Raw genomic sequence first — 16,550 nt, forward strand, 5'->3', positions numbered from 1 at the left:
TCCGGAAATCAGTAAAGACCGATCTGTTCGAAAAGGCATACCCTACTGATCCAACTTAAATGCCTGAATTCAGCAACACAACGAAACCAAAACTTGCAATGAACAATATATTACCCTTCTTCTCTTAATTCTCTAATGTGTCTGTAACAATATCACTCTGTATTTGTTTCATCACCGGAGGCGGCTACACGGTACTATGTAAGCCACATTGAGCCTGCAAATAGGTGGGAAAATGTGGGGTACAAATGCAACAAATAAATAAATAAATGTGTGGAGCACCCTTATTCTGTAATTACGTTTGTAACTCAAAATCATGCACCCATTGTGCCCCAAAATGCCCATGACTGTCCCCTTTCCATATCCCCTTTTTGAACTGTGTATAAATTTTAGGCGCAGATCATGTGCCTATCTTTATGTGCATAACATCCAATTAAATCTAATTAGTGCCAATAATTGCTTGTTAAAAAGCCAGTTATTGGAACTAATTGGCTTATTATCTTATTAAATTGCACACACAAATCGGTACTGTACCTAAATTTGCGCTTGCAATTTTCGGCAACCTCAGGGGGAAAGTGCTTACCATACTTTAGTAAAAGGCCTCCTGTTTGTTTTTATAAAATTTTCTCCCAAGAGCTGCAGAAATTGCGGCTAAAATAAAGCCACAGATATATTTATAACTCTTCATGTAAATCTGAACTCCACTCATGTTGCACCAAAACTCCATTCCAAACACGCCTACACCTGAGTCTCGTAAAAGTATACACATTGTTGTCACTGTGAGTACTTTTACTCAGGAGGTAATTTTATATGTGTATAATGGCGTATATATGCAAAAAAGTGTTTATAAAATTACCCCCTACACCAGTGGCGTAGCCACAGGTGGGCCTGGGTGGGCCGGGCCCACCCACTTTGGACTCAGGCCCACCCAAAATTGTGATACTCTTGCTGTGGCTGGTGGGGATCCCCAAACCTTGCCAGCTGAAGGTTTTCTCTCCTTGGGCACCCAGCACTCTTCCAAATGTCAGCCAGCAGCACTTGCATTGAACGGACACTGAGACTGGCCCTTTTGCACATGCTCAGTTTTCACACATGCAAAAGCACTGAGCATGCACAGCCTGCCAGCAACAGCATTAGTTTGAGGCAAGTGCTGCCGGCTGCCATTTGGAAGAGTGCTGGCTGCTCGTGGAGGAGGAGGAAATCTTCATCTGGCAGGGTTTGGGGATCCCCGCCAGCTCAAGTATTTAATATTTGGGGTTTGTGGGCAGGGAGTGGTGGAGAGAGGAGCAAACCAGAGGGGTACCAGAGAGGGCAAATTCCATGCCCACCCACCTTGGGCTCAGGCCCACCCAAAATTGGCCATCTGGCTACGTCCCTGCCCTACACTGGTCTCAGAAAATGTTGACATATATCTGCCCCAGTGGGTACACTTTTTAGGGACTTAGGAAAGGAAAGAGAATAGGATTTGATATATCACCTTTCTGTGGTTACAATCAAAGCAGTTTACAGTTTACATATTACATACTGTAACAGGTCGAGGTCCAAGCCCAAAAATAGCCCAACCTATGTGAGGGGGGGGGAGGAGGCGGGGGCCCTGTGGTCACTGCCTCATCTGTGTGCTGTACAGCGCTTGCTCTGCCTCCGCATAGTCAAAAGACTGGTCATTGCTCTGCTAGCATAGAGAACTCAACAATGCCTCACACAGCTGATGATGAGTCATCATAAGCTGATGACCTAATCACCCATCTCATCCTCCTATTGGTCAAATTTGGAGCCAGAATGAGTTTTGAGATGCACTAAGCCTCATTCTGGCTCCAAATTCGACCTGTAGGAGATAGAGCAAGAAACAACTGGTGTGGGCCGTGCGGCTGCCAAAAAAATGGCCAAATAGTCACAACCTGTGACTGTTGAAAAGTGCCCATGGGCAAGATTAAAAAGCCACCCAATTCCGCAGGAAAACAGTGGAGTTGGCAACTCTGCTGTCAGAGTGTGAAAGGGTGTACCCAGAGGCCACAGAAGGAAACTCTGGCTCCCTGATTACTGATATGATAGGTATAGGGTTGCCTTATCACCAAGATGCCATAAGAAGGAGCTCTAACTCCCTGACTGAGTCAAAGTAGCATGACACTACAACTCCTATAAAGCATATGGACTTGGGTTAGTGCCTCTAGGTATCCAAGAAGAGGAGGAGGCATTAGGAAAAACTAACCCAGCTAAAAGGGATGGAGGCAAGGAACCAAATCATCCTCAAGAGACACTACTCATACTAGATAAGCCGAGGAAGGAGCCTAGCCAGAACCCTAATTAGATTAGTAATAAGTAAGGCACTCTGATAGGTTGTAGGCTAAGGAGAAGGGAGGGATTGATCCCTGGAAGCCCCTTTTAAAAACTCTTCTCAAAAAGCAGAGGGGGACAAGCTGAGAGTTGCAAAATATTTAACACAAACACACTTACCACCCATGGCATGCCCCTTCCAAAATATATTTTAAATAAATAAAACGTGATCATTTCCACAAATTATAGGCCTTTTTCAACATGTTAAATGCGCATTAGGGCTTATCGCCCTATAGTAAAAAGGCCCTTTAGATCCCAACAAGCATTTAATTTAAAGATTTTAAGTTAATGTACAATATAATGCATTTCTTATATTCCGCATTTTCCAATTGACTTGATTCAATGTGAATCATTGAGAAAGAGGTCAATCAGTAACTAAGAGGTCACATAAATACATTGATCTAATACTCCATTAAAGATTTACCGAATAAATACATCCTCAGTTTTCTACGAAAGCTTAAGTTATTGTGGTGAGCTTTAAGTGCAAGTGAGAGAGAATTCCACATTTTAGCTGCTTTATATGAAAAGAGAAGCTTACTGTACACCGCCTTGAGTGAATTCCTTCAAAAAGGTGGTAAATAAATCCTAATAAATAAATTAATTAAAAAGCCTATTTATTAAAATACGTTAGCTGTTTAAAGTGGGAATTACAGTGGTATGACTGTTAATGCAGTACCAGTGCCTTAACATGCAGTAATTCCTGTGCTAAACAGCTAGGATTTAATTCCATAACATAGGAGTGGCCTAGTGGTTAGAGCACCAGTCTTGCAATCCAAAGGTTGCCAGTTCAAATCCCACTGCTGCTCCTTGTGATCTTGGGTGAGTCACTTAACCCTCCAGTGCCTCAGGTACAAACTTAGATTGTGAGCCCTCCTGGGACAGAGAAATATCTACTGTACCTGAATGTAACTCACCTTGAGCTACTAATGAAAAAAGGTGTGAGCAAAATCTAAATAAATATGTGAGATTCTACATGGAATGTTGCTATTCCACTACCACTAGCAACATTCCATGTAGAAGCCTGCCCTTGCAGATCAGCGATGTGGCCACGCAGGCTTCTGTTTCTGTGAGTCTGACGTCCTGCATGTACGTGCAGGACATCAGACTCACAGAAATAGAAGCCGTACGTGCAGGACGTCAGACTCACAGAAGTCTGCACGGCCGCATCGCTGATCTGCAAGGGCAGGCTTCTACATGGAATGTTGCTAGTGGGGCTTCTACATGGAATGTTGCTAGTGGAGGAGTAGCCTAGTGGATAGTGCAGTGGAACATGGAATGTTGCTACTATTTGAGATTCTACACCGAATGTTGCTAGTGGAGGAGTGGCCTAGTGGTTAGAGCACTGGTCTTGCAATCCAAAGGTTGCTGGTTGAAATCCCACTGCTGCTCCTTGTGATCTTGCGCAAGTCACTTAATCCTCCATTGCCTCAGGTACAAAATTAGATTGTGAGCCCTCCTGGGACAGAGAAATATCCAGAGTACCTGAATGTAACTCACCTTAAGCTACTACTGAAAAAGGTGTGAGCAAAATCTAAATAAATAAACAGGTGTTAACATTTACACACCAATTATGCATATAAATGAATTGAATAATGGAATTTAGGCATCTATGTGCATATATACATTTGTGTGTAATTACCACAATTCTAAATACACACTATTCTGTAAATATTTATCTTACACAGTGTGTATTTCCAAGGAGGGTGACTATATGGGTGGGACTCGCATACGTGCATAAATTTTAGAATGCCATATTATGTGTTTATCTGCAGCATTTAGGCATTAACACTTACATCAGCTCTATGGTTGGCATAAGTGCTGATGCTTAAATTTTAATCATACATTTAAGCAGGTATGCTAGTATTCTATAAAGCAACACTGGGCCTTCAAGACTGAAACAACAGGAGTATTTTATTAGCAGATGACCCTACACGGGTTGTTGTTGTCATAAAAGGAACGGCTAACAGGAGTTTATTTCCTATATCGCGGCTGTCTTTTTCGACAGGAACACTTGGCTTAAAAGGTTCTCTCCATTTACTTTCAGAGGCATTGGACATTTATACATCTTGCACACTTTACAACCAAACCCTGACCCCTGAGGCAGGCGTTGTCTAATGCCGAAACACGGCCTGTGTCGGGTCATCTGCTAGTAAAATACTCCTGTTGTCTCAGTCTTGAAGGCCCAGTGTTGCTTTTTTTGTTTGTATACTTTCTATGTATGCTGTATACCCTCTCTGTTTGTTTGGTATTCTATAAAGGAAAGTAGGATCCTATGTTCCTTTATAAAATAGGCTCCAACTGGGCACCTTTTGAGGGCATAATTACAGGTGCCCAGTTAAAGAACTGCCCTTCTAATGTAGAAAGGAGTGAAATGAGTAGGCACTCTGCTTAACAGTTAATTCACAGGTTGTTACAGGTTATGAACTGTTCATATGGCAGATGTCTTCTGAGAAGCAGTGAGGAAATAATATTGAAAAACTGAAATCAAAGAACCTCCCCCCTGGTATTCAAAACCATTTAAATGGTACTTAGCCAGCTATCTGGTGATATTCAGCTGGAGATGGCTGGCTGTCTCTTGATGAATATTGCCGACTAGTACCTAGCAGATAGCCAGCTATATCACACAATACAACCAGGAATCCACCAATTTCGGCACATCGCCAGCTAAGTTTGATGACCATATTTGGCTGCATCAATAGCAGGCCTATCTTTAGCCGGTTCCAAATTATCCATCCATCCATCAGCTTGACCATTTAAGTTGAGACTGGCCAAAAAATAAACCAGATAGTCAATGCTGGTCACCGGAAACAGCCCGGCATTGAATATTCGGGCTCAGCGCTGACTGAGGAAGGCAGCCTGGCTACCTCCCTCAGTCTGAATATTGGCCCCTTATGTTCTTCACAAGTTTAATTGATTCCAACAAGAGATAATATAGAGAAGTGTCACTCAACTACAGTCATTAGTGGCACAAAGGCTTCGACTCGACATGGCCATGTTTCAGCAGTGATGCCTGCGTCGAGTCATATGATCCAATATTGTTGTCACTCAAATGTATTGTAGTGAACTTCCTGTAATCCAAATCAGAAGTCAACACAACCAGCATGTTGGTGAGTGAATTTTTCAGCGTAGATTTCAATTGCGTTACAATTAATGCACAGGTTGTTACTGTTTATTAACTGTGAATATGGCAGTTAACACAAGGCAGGGGACTCCATCTCAAGAGTTGCGGCTAACTGCCATGTGCATTTATCTGCTATGCACTTAGGGATGGATTTAGTAAATTCATATTCTATAAAGGGCACTCTGCACCAAGCACCTCTTGTAAAATACAGCTTACTGCCGATTCCCATTCCCAACTTTGGTCTGAGGACTTACGCCTGCTGAAACCTGATGTAAATCGCAGTGCGCTAGTTGGACATGCAACCCAGGAATTCTGTAACACTGAAAGACCCTGACCCACCCATGCTGCTCCCATGGCCACGCCCTGTTTTGGGTTGCACACGAGATGGGCACACAGCATCATAGAACATCATGTAGGCAGATGTACACTTAAGTACCAATTTATGCCAATTATTACTAATAATTCATTGTTAACAGCTTGTTAACTAATTCATTTGCACACACACCTGCCCTGCTACCTATATAGAATCTGGGGGTTCGTGCTTGGTGATAACGTTTTCTCTATGTGAACTGGATGGCAACTTAGGAATACTATCAAGAGTTAATGCAGAGATTTTGCTGTGAATGCACATTAGTTTTGCCAATTAACATTTGGAAATTGTAAAACATTAGCACAGCTAAATAAATAAAGTCTTAAGTGTTTACCACAGGTTCTTGCTTGCACTTCTTTTTTGAAAACAAAAAAGTCAGTGTACACTTTAGAACTCCCTACTGTGACCTGGTTATAACTGTAGGTAAGTTCTTCATGCTATGCCCTTTCAGGGGTTGGTATGCCCTGGAAGCAGCATAAGAAATTATGAATCTAAGAATCTTCTAGCAGGATCTTGATTGTAATTGGTGATTCAATCATTAGGCATGTAGATAACTGGATGGCTGGTGGATTTGAGGATTGTCTGCTTACTTGCCTGCCTAGTGCGAAGGTGGCAGACCTTACACATCACCTAGATAGGATTTAGACAGTGCTAGTGAGGGGTCAGCTGTCTCGGTACATGTGGGCTCCAATGATATAGGGTGGTTCTGCAAGCCAAATTTAGGCTCTTAGGTAGAAAGCTGAAATGTAGATCCTCCAGGGTAGCGTTTTCAGAAATGCTCCCTGTTCCTCATGCAGGACTGAAGAGGCAAGCAGAGCTCCGAAGTCTCAATGCTTCATTGAGATAATGGTGCAGAGATAAGATGCTTAGATTTGTGAGGAACTGAGCAACACTCTAGGAAAGAGGAGCCTATTCTGAATGGATGGACTCCACCTTAACCTGGATAGAACCGGACTGCTGGCACTAACATCTGAAAAGTAGAGCAGCTATTAAATTAGGATGGGGGTGGGGGGAGAGAAGCCAACAGTTGCTCAAGAGCATATGGTTCAGAGTGGTGTATCCTTGAAGGATACTATTAAAATAGTGTACAAAAAAAGAAAAAAAGGGGTAGGAGGGGTAGACCAAATGTCTGTCCAAACAGTAGATTTATTGAAAAAGCAATTCTAAAAGCACAGCTTTGCACAACATAAGTACATAAGTACATAAGTAGTGCCATACTGGGAAAGACCAAAGGTCCATCTAGCCCAGCATCCTGTCACCGACAGTGGCCAATCCAGGTCAAGGGCACCTGGCACGCTCCCCAAACGTAAAAACATTCCAGACAAGTTATACCTAAAAATTCAGTTCAGCTTTTAAGCTGCATGTAGATGCAAGGAAAAAAAAACCCAAAATTTGAAGTGTCTGTATACAAATTCTAGAAGCTTAAAAAATAATATGGAAGAGTTAGAGTATATATCACAAAATTAAGAGATACATATAATAGGCATCTCTGAGACATGGTGAAAGGAGGACAATCAATCGGATACTGTGTTAGGGTACAAATTATACTGCAATGATAGAGAGAATCATTGGGATACTGTGTTATCAGTGTACAAATTATATTGCAATGATAAAGTGAATCAAATGGGGGGGGGGGGGGAGGGTTTGTGCTATATGTTAAAGAGGGAATTGAGTAAAACAAGTTTCAAGCCTTCATCAGGGGTTGATACACATATAGGAGGCATTTTTATAATTGGGTACTAGAATTTAGGTGTCAGATTTGTGCACACCATGCACTGTTCTATAAACACACAAGATTGTGTTTTTATTTATTTATGTGTTACATTTGTATCCCGCATTTCCCCACCTATTTGTAGGCTCAATGTGGCTTACAAAGTACCGGAGAGGCGTTTGCAGACTCCGGTGTAAACAAATATAAACTGATATTGCAGTAAGATAAAGTTAATGTGGCACAGCCACATTCGGGAATCGTACAAAGGAAGAGTTGTGTTATGTCCATTACGTACTTTAGTTTTGTTGTGTTGCAGAGATCAGGCATTTATGTTGAATTGGTAGGGTATGCCTTTTTGAACAGGTTAGTTTTTAGTTTTTTCCGGAAGTTTAGTACGTAGTTTTCAAGGCTTTTGGTAATGTGTTCCAAAAATTTGTGCACGATGTTTTTCATCTATTGGCTCATGAAAAGCTAGTATAATATTATGTGGGAAATAAGATCTTTAATGGTGTAAGTAAGAAGAAATGCATATACATTTTGGCATGCCCACTTATGTCAATCTTTTTTCCCCACAAAGAAAAATCCTGCTCCAGCCAACGAGGTTGAAAGGAGAATAAATTGTTTCTGTTAATTCTCTGCAATATAATTCTACATGGTCTGAGTCTCTGGGACAGAAAGGGGATAAACTCTTCCTCAAGGCGGCATTTTGCCTAGGAGGAGATCAATAGGGCAATCGTAGTCCCGGTGAGGAGGGAGCTTTTCAGTGTTTTTTGTTTTTTTTAAAAAATACATCAGCATAGGCTGTGCATGCTAACAGGAGCATACTCGAGGAACTTAGGTCCATCATGGCTTGAGTAACAGTGGGCTGTACAATATCTAAGCAGCATTGATGACAAGTAGCACTCCACGCAGCAAGTTCCCCATTCTCCCAGTCTATACTGGTATTGTGTTTCTGCAGCCAGGGTAGACCCAAGATAATGGCACTAGTTGAAATATTTAAAAAAATATTTCCGCCGGCGGTTACCCGGCGCTGCACGGTTACCACCAGGTTAGCGCACGAGCCCTTACTGCCACCTCAGTGGGTGGAAGTAAGTGCTCTCTCTTGAAATGGCTGCACGGCAAGTGTGAACGTACCGCACGGCCATTCCATTTTTGGTTATTTTCACCCACAGCGGCAAAAGGGGCCCTGGCGCATGGCAAAATACAGCCACTGCTGCAAGAACAGGGCCCCTTTTACCGCAGCTTAGTAAAAGGGCCTCTAAGGTTATAAAAATACCGACTAAGTGCAGTTACATGCATAACTGCAAATTAGTGCCAATTAGAGCCAATTAACTCCAATTATCACTAATAATCGTTAGTGCCACTTAGCAGCTAATTTATCAGTTAAGCTATGCATGTAACTGTAGGCATTCTATAACCTACAGATGCAACTATGCATACTAACCCCCTATTTGGAAAAGCGAAATAAGAAAGCGCTAGACCCCTAAGAGAAAAATTACACTGGCTTCCATTGAAAAAACGAGTTGTGTTTAAAATCTGTACCCTGGTTCATAAAATCATTCATGGTGAGGCCCCGATATATATGTCATACCTTATAGATCTACCAACCAGGAACACAAAAAGATCATCACGTAGATTCATGAACCTCCACTACCCCAGTTGCAAAGGACTTAAGTACAAATCAATATATGCATCTAGCTTCTCCTACATCAGCGTGCAACTGTGGAATGCACTGCCAAAGGCCTTGAAAGCAATGCACGACTTAACAGCATTCCGGAAGTTACTAAAAACTAACCTGTTCAGAAGACATACCATAGTGACCCATCATCAGCCACCTATAATCTAAACTCTATTAGAACCAGATAAAATTGAACTCTCTTCTGATTGCTTTAATTAATCTGTCACCAATGCACATTAATATTTTACCCCTTATCTCTTATACCGATATGAACTGTTTATCTAATTTACTTTATACTGTACTTTAACATTTATGAACTTTAATGTAATACTACTTTGTATTTCTCATGTCGGAAATGGCGATCGCCATTACGACATAATGTATGCCACATTGAGCCTGCAAAAAGGTGGGAAAATGTGGGATACAAATGCAACAAATAAATAAATAATTATATAAAAGTCAGTAAAAATTGCATATGTACATTTGGGCACACACCCAATTTGCACTCACAATTTAATTGAGTAATCAGCTAATTAGTGCCGACAATTGGATTTTCAACAAGCAATTATTTTCAATAATTAGATTTAATTGAAAATTTACACATGTAAATTGTGCCTAATGTTTATACCCAAGTCAAAAAAGGGGGTGTGGAAATGGGAGAATCATGAGTGGGTCACGGGCAGATCAGGGGCGTTTCCTTAAGTTACACATGTAGTTAGAGAATAAGGGCATTCATGCCTACATTTACACAGATATTTCCACCACGTTTTAGCTGCTGCAAATGGCCATGCCTAAAGTTAGCACGATTCCCGGGCATAAACACTATTCTATAAACTGCATCTAACTTTAAGCGCATTTTTGTAGAATAGTGTGCTTTTTTGGCGCCATATATAGAATTTACCCCTAAGTGTAAAATTGTGCATGCAAGATTATAGAAGGTATGTGCTCACATACCCTCGTAAATGATAGCAGGGTGCCTAGTCGTTATTTTGCAAATACTGCCTAACTTTCATAGAGCATATTTGCAAGGGGATGTACACATGAGCAAAGCATGAGTGGGCATAAGTATATCTCCCTCTTACACAGGTAACTTAACGAAAAAAGAATACTGTAAATTAAGAGTGTCCCACTTTATGACTGGTGTAAGACCATATGGTAACACTTCATTGAATACATTTGTATGACTCACATTCACCTCCTTCTCTGCATTGCAACAATTTCTACTTTTTCCTCCCTTACCAGTATTTCCTCTTACAATGTCGCACCTCCAGTTTTACTAACCTTCAAATATTGAGCTGTCTCATTAGTCTTTAATGTGTAACGGATGATTTAGTAGATACTTCACGTACTTTAATTATTTAGCAGATATTCAGTGATAGCATAGGAACAGAAGGTGTAGTGAGAGACACTCATTTATTGCAGATTAGTGCTACTGTTGCAACTATCAAACTTAAAGGTGCCTATTTACTAAAGTGCAGTAAGGATTTGCAGCACTGCAAACCAAAATTACTACACGATAAGTGCAAAGCTTGTATATTAATTGAAGCATTCCATCATCTTCCTGTACAGTTAAGGCCAGATTCTATATACGGCCAAAAAAAAATCAGCATTGAAAAAAAACTGCGCTTACCCCCATATTCTATATAGCACGCCTAGAGTTACATGCAGTTATGCATGTAAATCTAGGCGTATTCTATAACTACGCGCATAGATTAATTGTTTTAACAAGCTGTTAAGTGTTGTTAATAGTTCTTAACAAGCAATAACGAGCACTAATTGGCAAACATTAGAGTTTACGCACATACATTACTAAGCGTATTCTGTGATGTACTGCTCATAAATTCTAATGCACACAGGCAAAAAGGGGCATGCTTACATGCGTGAAAATGGGCATTTCATAGGCGTTCCAAAAATCTATGCACATCATTATAAAATATGGACCAGTGCACGTAAATCTATGTGCAGGGATGTACACCAGCTTATAGTTGGCACAAATGGATGCTTGTAGATTTACATGCATCCACTACACCTAAGTATATTCGAAATACCACCATAGATTTACATATGGTATTTAGGATACGCTTAGGCGTAATTGTCTAACGCGTGTTAATTTTAGGCGCCATATATAGAATCGTGCCCTTAGCACTATTTATAAACCTCACCTGAAGTTAGGCGCAGTTTATAGAATATGCATAGCACCCGTACCTACAACTAACTTGTAGACACGGCAATTTATGCCAACTAAAGCCTGGTGTAAATGCCAGCAGCTAACTTAGGCACAGATCGGGCATATTCTATATCAGGGCATATAATTTTTAAGAATGCCCATTCCCCCCCCCCCCCCCAATGACCACGCCCCCTTTTGAGATCCACGCATTAGAATTTATGCACACTACCTTACAGAAGACACTTAAAAAGTTGTGTGCATAAATTCTAATTAGTGTCAACTAGTGCTGATAATTGCTTGTTATTGGTCAATTATTGGCATCAATTGGTTTGTTAATCAATTAAGTTGCATAAGCAATTTGGCCACACTGCCAAATTTGTGCATGCAACTTTAGCCATCAAATATAGAATGCAGGCCTTAACACACAATTTCATCACCATGTGTTAACTGCATTGCAGATAATGTCATACAACTAGATGGACCTATTTAGGTTACATAAACTATGCTGCATTATCTGCCACGTTAATAGTTAACATGTGGGAACCACCTCTGCATTAACAGTAAGGTACAGTCCCTCCCCATTCTCCACCCTGTTTCCTATTAGCGCACATTAAGGAGATAATTCTATAAAGAGCTATGTAGACAGTAAGCATGTACGTAAATGCCAGTATTCTAGTCATTTTATGTAGATAAATAAGAATAATCTGGCTACACGCTATTCTGGAAAGTACATGCATATCTTTGACAGCCTTTCAGTGGAGATGAAGATTGTATCTGAATTCAAGTGTTGTTCAAAGTACTAGGTCAAAGTACTTAAGTACATAAGTACATAAGTAGTGCCATACTGGGAAAGACCAAAGGTCCATCTAGCCCAGCATCCTGTCACCGACAGTGGCCAATCCAGGTCAAGGGCACCTGGCACGCTCCCCAAACGTAAAAACATTCCAGACAAGTTATACCTAAAAATGCGGAATTTTTCCAAGTCCATTTAATAGCGGTTTATGGACTTGTCCTTTAGGAATCTATCTAACCCCTTTTTAAACTCCGTCAAGCTAACCGCCCGTACCACGTTCTCCGGCAACGAATTCCAGAGTCTAATTACACGTTGGGTGAAGAAAAATTTTCTCCGATTCGTTTTAAATTTACCACACTGTAGCTTCAACTCATGCCCTCTAGTCCTAGTATTTTTGGATAGCGTGAACAGTCGCTTCACATCCACCCGATCCATTCCACTCATTATTTTATACACTTCTATCATATCTCCCCTCAGCCGTCTCTTCTCCAAGCTGAAAAGCCCTAGCCTTCTCAGCCTCTCTTCATAGGAAAGTCGTCCCATCCCCACTATCATTTTCGTCGCCCTTCGCTGTACCTTTTCCAATTCTACTATATCTTTTTTGAGATACGGAGACCAGTACTGAACACAATACTCCAGGTGCGGTCGCACCATGGAGCGATACAACGGCATTATAACATCCGCACACCTGGACTCCATACCCTTCCTAATAACACCCAACATTCTATTCGCTTTCCTAGCCGCAGCAGCACACTGAGCAGAAGGTTTCAGCGTATCATCGACGACGACACCCAGATCCCTTTCTTGATCCGTAACTCCTAACGTGGAACCTTGCAAGACGTAGCTATAATTTGGGTTCCTCTTACCCACATGCATCACTTTGCACTTGTCAACATTGAACTTCATCTGCCACTTGCACGCCCATTCTCCCAGTCTCGCAAGGTCCTCCTGTAATCGTTCACATTCCTCCTGCGACTTGACGACCCTGAATAATTTTGTGTCATCGGCGAATTTAATTACCTCACTAGTTATTCCCATCTCTAGGTCATTTATAAATACATTAAAAAGCAACGGACCCAGCACAGACCCCTGCGGGACCCCACTAACTACCCTCCTCCACTGAGAATACTGGCCACGCAATCCTACTCTCTGCTTCCTATCTTTCAACCAGTTCTTAATCCATAATAATACCCTACCTCCGATTCCATGACTCTGCAATTTCTTCAGGAGTCTTTCGTGCGGCACTTTGTCAATGCCTTCTGAAAATCCAGATATACAATATCAACCGGCTCCCCATTGTCCACATGTTTGCTTACCCCCTCAAAAAAATGCATTAGATTGGTGAGGCAAGACTTCCCTTCACTAAATCCATGCTGACTTTGTCTCATCAGTCCATGTTTTTGTATATGCTCTGCAATTTTATTCTTAATAATAGCCTCCACCATCTTGCCCGGCACCGACGTCAGACTCACCGGTCTATAATTTCCCGGATCTCCTCTGGAACCCTTCTTAAAAATCGGAGTAACATTGGCTACCCTCCAGTCTTCCGGTACTACACTCGATTTTAGGGACAGATTGCATATTTCTAACAGTAGCTCCGCAAGTTCATTTTTTAGTTCTATTAATACTCTGGGATGAATACCATCAGGTCCCGGTGATTTACTACTCTTCAGCTTGCTGAACTGACCCATTACATCCTCCAAGGTTACAGAGAATTTGTTTAGTTTCTCCGACTCCCCCGCTTCAAATATTCTTTCCGGCACCGGTGTCCCCCCCAAATCCTCCTCGGTGAAGACCGAAGCAAAGAATTCATTTAATTTCTCCGCTACGGCTTTGTCCTCCTTGATCGCCCCTTTAACACCATTTTCATCCAGCGGCCCAACCGACTCTTTGGCCGGTTTCCTGCTTTTAATGTATCTAAAAAATTTTTACTATGTATTTTTGCTTCCAACGCTAATTTCTTCTCAAAGTCCTTTTTTGCCCTCCTTATCTCCGCTTTGCATTTGGCTTGGCATTCCTTATGATCTATCCTGTTACTTTCAGTTGGTTCTCTTCTCCACTTTCTGAAGGATTGTTTTTTGGCTCTAATGATTTCCTTTATCTTACTGTTTAGCCACGCCGGCTGACGTTTAGTCTTTTTTCCCTTTTTTCTAATACGTGGAATATATTTGTCCTGAACCTCCAGGATGGTGTTTTTAAACAGCATCCACGCCTGATGCAAGTTTTTTACTCTGCGAGCTGCTCCTTTCAGTCTTTTTTTCACCATTTTTCTCATTTTGTCGTAATCACCTTTTCTATAGTTAAACGCTAGCGTACTTGATTTCCTAGTTTCACTTCCTTCAATGCCAATATCAAAACCGATCATATTATGATCACTGTTATCAAGCGGCCCTCGTATCGTTACCCCCTGCACTAGATCATGAGCACCACTAAGGACTAAGTCTAGTATTTTTCCTTCTCTTGTCGGCTCCTGAACTAGCTGTAAAAATAAATGTATATTTTAATATGCAAGTAAAAGTAAAAGTACAGTGAAGAACATATTAAAAACTTTACTTAAGTGAAAGTAAAAAACATAAGTTATTGCCTAATATAATACTTTTTAAGTAAAAAGTAAAAGTACCACAATTACGATGAATACAACTGTTGTTAACATTTTTATGCCAACTATTTTATTGCTCTACAATTCAATCCACTTTTCTTTTAGTAAAACTAAATTTTGAAAATGACTGTCACTCATGAGAGTGTGCTTGTGAGTCATTAATCCAGCACAGCTAAACAGGTGTTCAACAGCTGCAAGAAGTGGATTGTTCAGTCTGATTAAAAAAAAGTTCCTTCAAATCAGGCACGGTTGCAGTATTACTGATGTCTTCACACTGGGTCTATAGTTATTGATCAAGGGATTCTCTGTCTGAAACATCAGACTTCGTATAGCAAAGAATAATTTATCATTATCATTGTCATTATCATCTGCATTAGAAGCAGTGCTGTCTAATTCATCACTTGTATCTTCATCTTTGTTATCGTTGTCATGCTGGTCAGTTGCAAAGAAGGCTTTTACAAAGTTGGAATCGTTGTTCTAACAATTTTTTTGTCTGATAGCAAACTGTGTTTGAATATCTTCAAGAATTGACGCAAGAATGTCAAATGTATGGCAACCCTTCAGTCTTAAGGCCAGACAAGCAGACTTTCTCTCTAAAGACTCCGTCAATCCAGTGGAGAGTCATCCCAATGTAAAAATTTGCACGGGATGACCAGCAGTCTGTTGTTGTACAGAAGCTTGACATCTGATAAACATATGTACAGTACTGTTTATTATGCGTACACTATACAGTCTCCGTTAACTGACGTTAGGCTTACTTGAAGTAATCAGTCATAGTCCTCTATATACTCTTGTGTCTGTGAGTTCCATAGACTACATCTGCCAGACGGTAAAAACTGTCATAGCACTGACATCCAGTGGCCTCCAGAAAGGCCCACACGGTGTTGAGACTCTCCAGCGCTCTTGCAAAAGTGACAGGAGGTTGCTGAATTTCATCAGCATGTACCTTGCTGCTCATTTCATCATCTGTTTCATCATCAGCCGTTGCCTGCGTGTAGGTGCATATCTCGACATCAGTGCTGTCATTAGCTGTTTGTAGATTGTAATCAACAGCTAAGCAGTGATGAAACTCCTCTTCAGTAACACCGGCTGGGATGTCAATAGCCTGTTCATCTGACGCATTTGCAACAGCTGCATCTGTTTCATCCCTCTCCACATCCTTAAGAAAGCTTGCCCACTTGTAGCAGTTCACAATGGTTGCCTGTGTAACATAATTCCAGGCTTCTTTCTGCATATGTAGGGAATCCAACAGTGATAGATTATGAGCCAGTTCAACAGCACGTTTATCCTTGCCAGTCTGGTCATCCATAACGTTCATCAGACGACGTAGCACAAGAGCCCGATAATGTTTTTTGAAATTGGCTATTATGCCCTGATCCATAGATTGGATCAGAGAGGTAGTGTTTGGTGGCAGGAAGACCACCTTGACGTTATACAGCCTGACATCATCACTGTGTGCAGCACAATTATCACAAAGCAACAAAATCTGACGCTTTTGTGCCCACATTCTAGTTTCTAACTTCTTTAGCCACTACTTCCAAATTTCCCCCGTCATCCATGAATTTGCGTTAGCCTCGTATGACACAGGAAGTAAACAAGGTGATCTTTTTATTGGACTAATTTTAATACATTTTGACTAACTTTCGGAGAACAAAACCCTTTTCCTCAGGTCAGGATAGGATCCTGTAACAGCACTATACTGTATTGACTGAGGAAGGAGGTTTTGGCCTCTGAAAGCTAAATGTATTAGTCCAATAAAATGGTATTTTATTTTCTATAT

Source organism: Microcaecilia unicolor, chromosome 1 (genome assembly GCF_901765095.1).
Source record: "Microcaecilia unicolor chromosome 1, aMicUni1.1, whole genome shotgun sequence".
NCBI classification, from domain to species: Eukaryota; Metazoa; Chordata; class Amphibia; order Gymnophiona; family Siphonopidae; genus Microcaecilia; species Microcaecilia unicolor.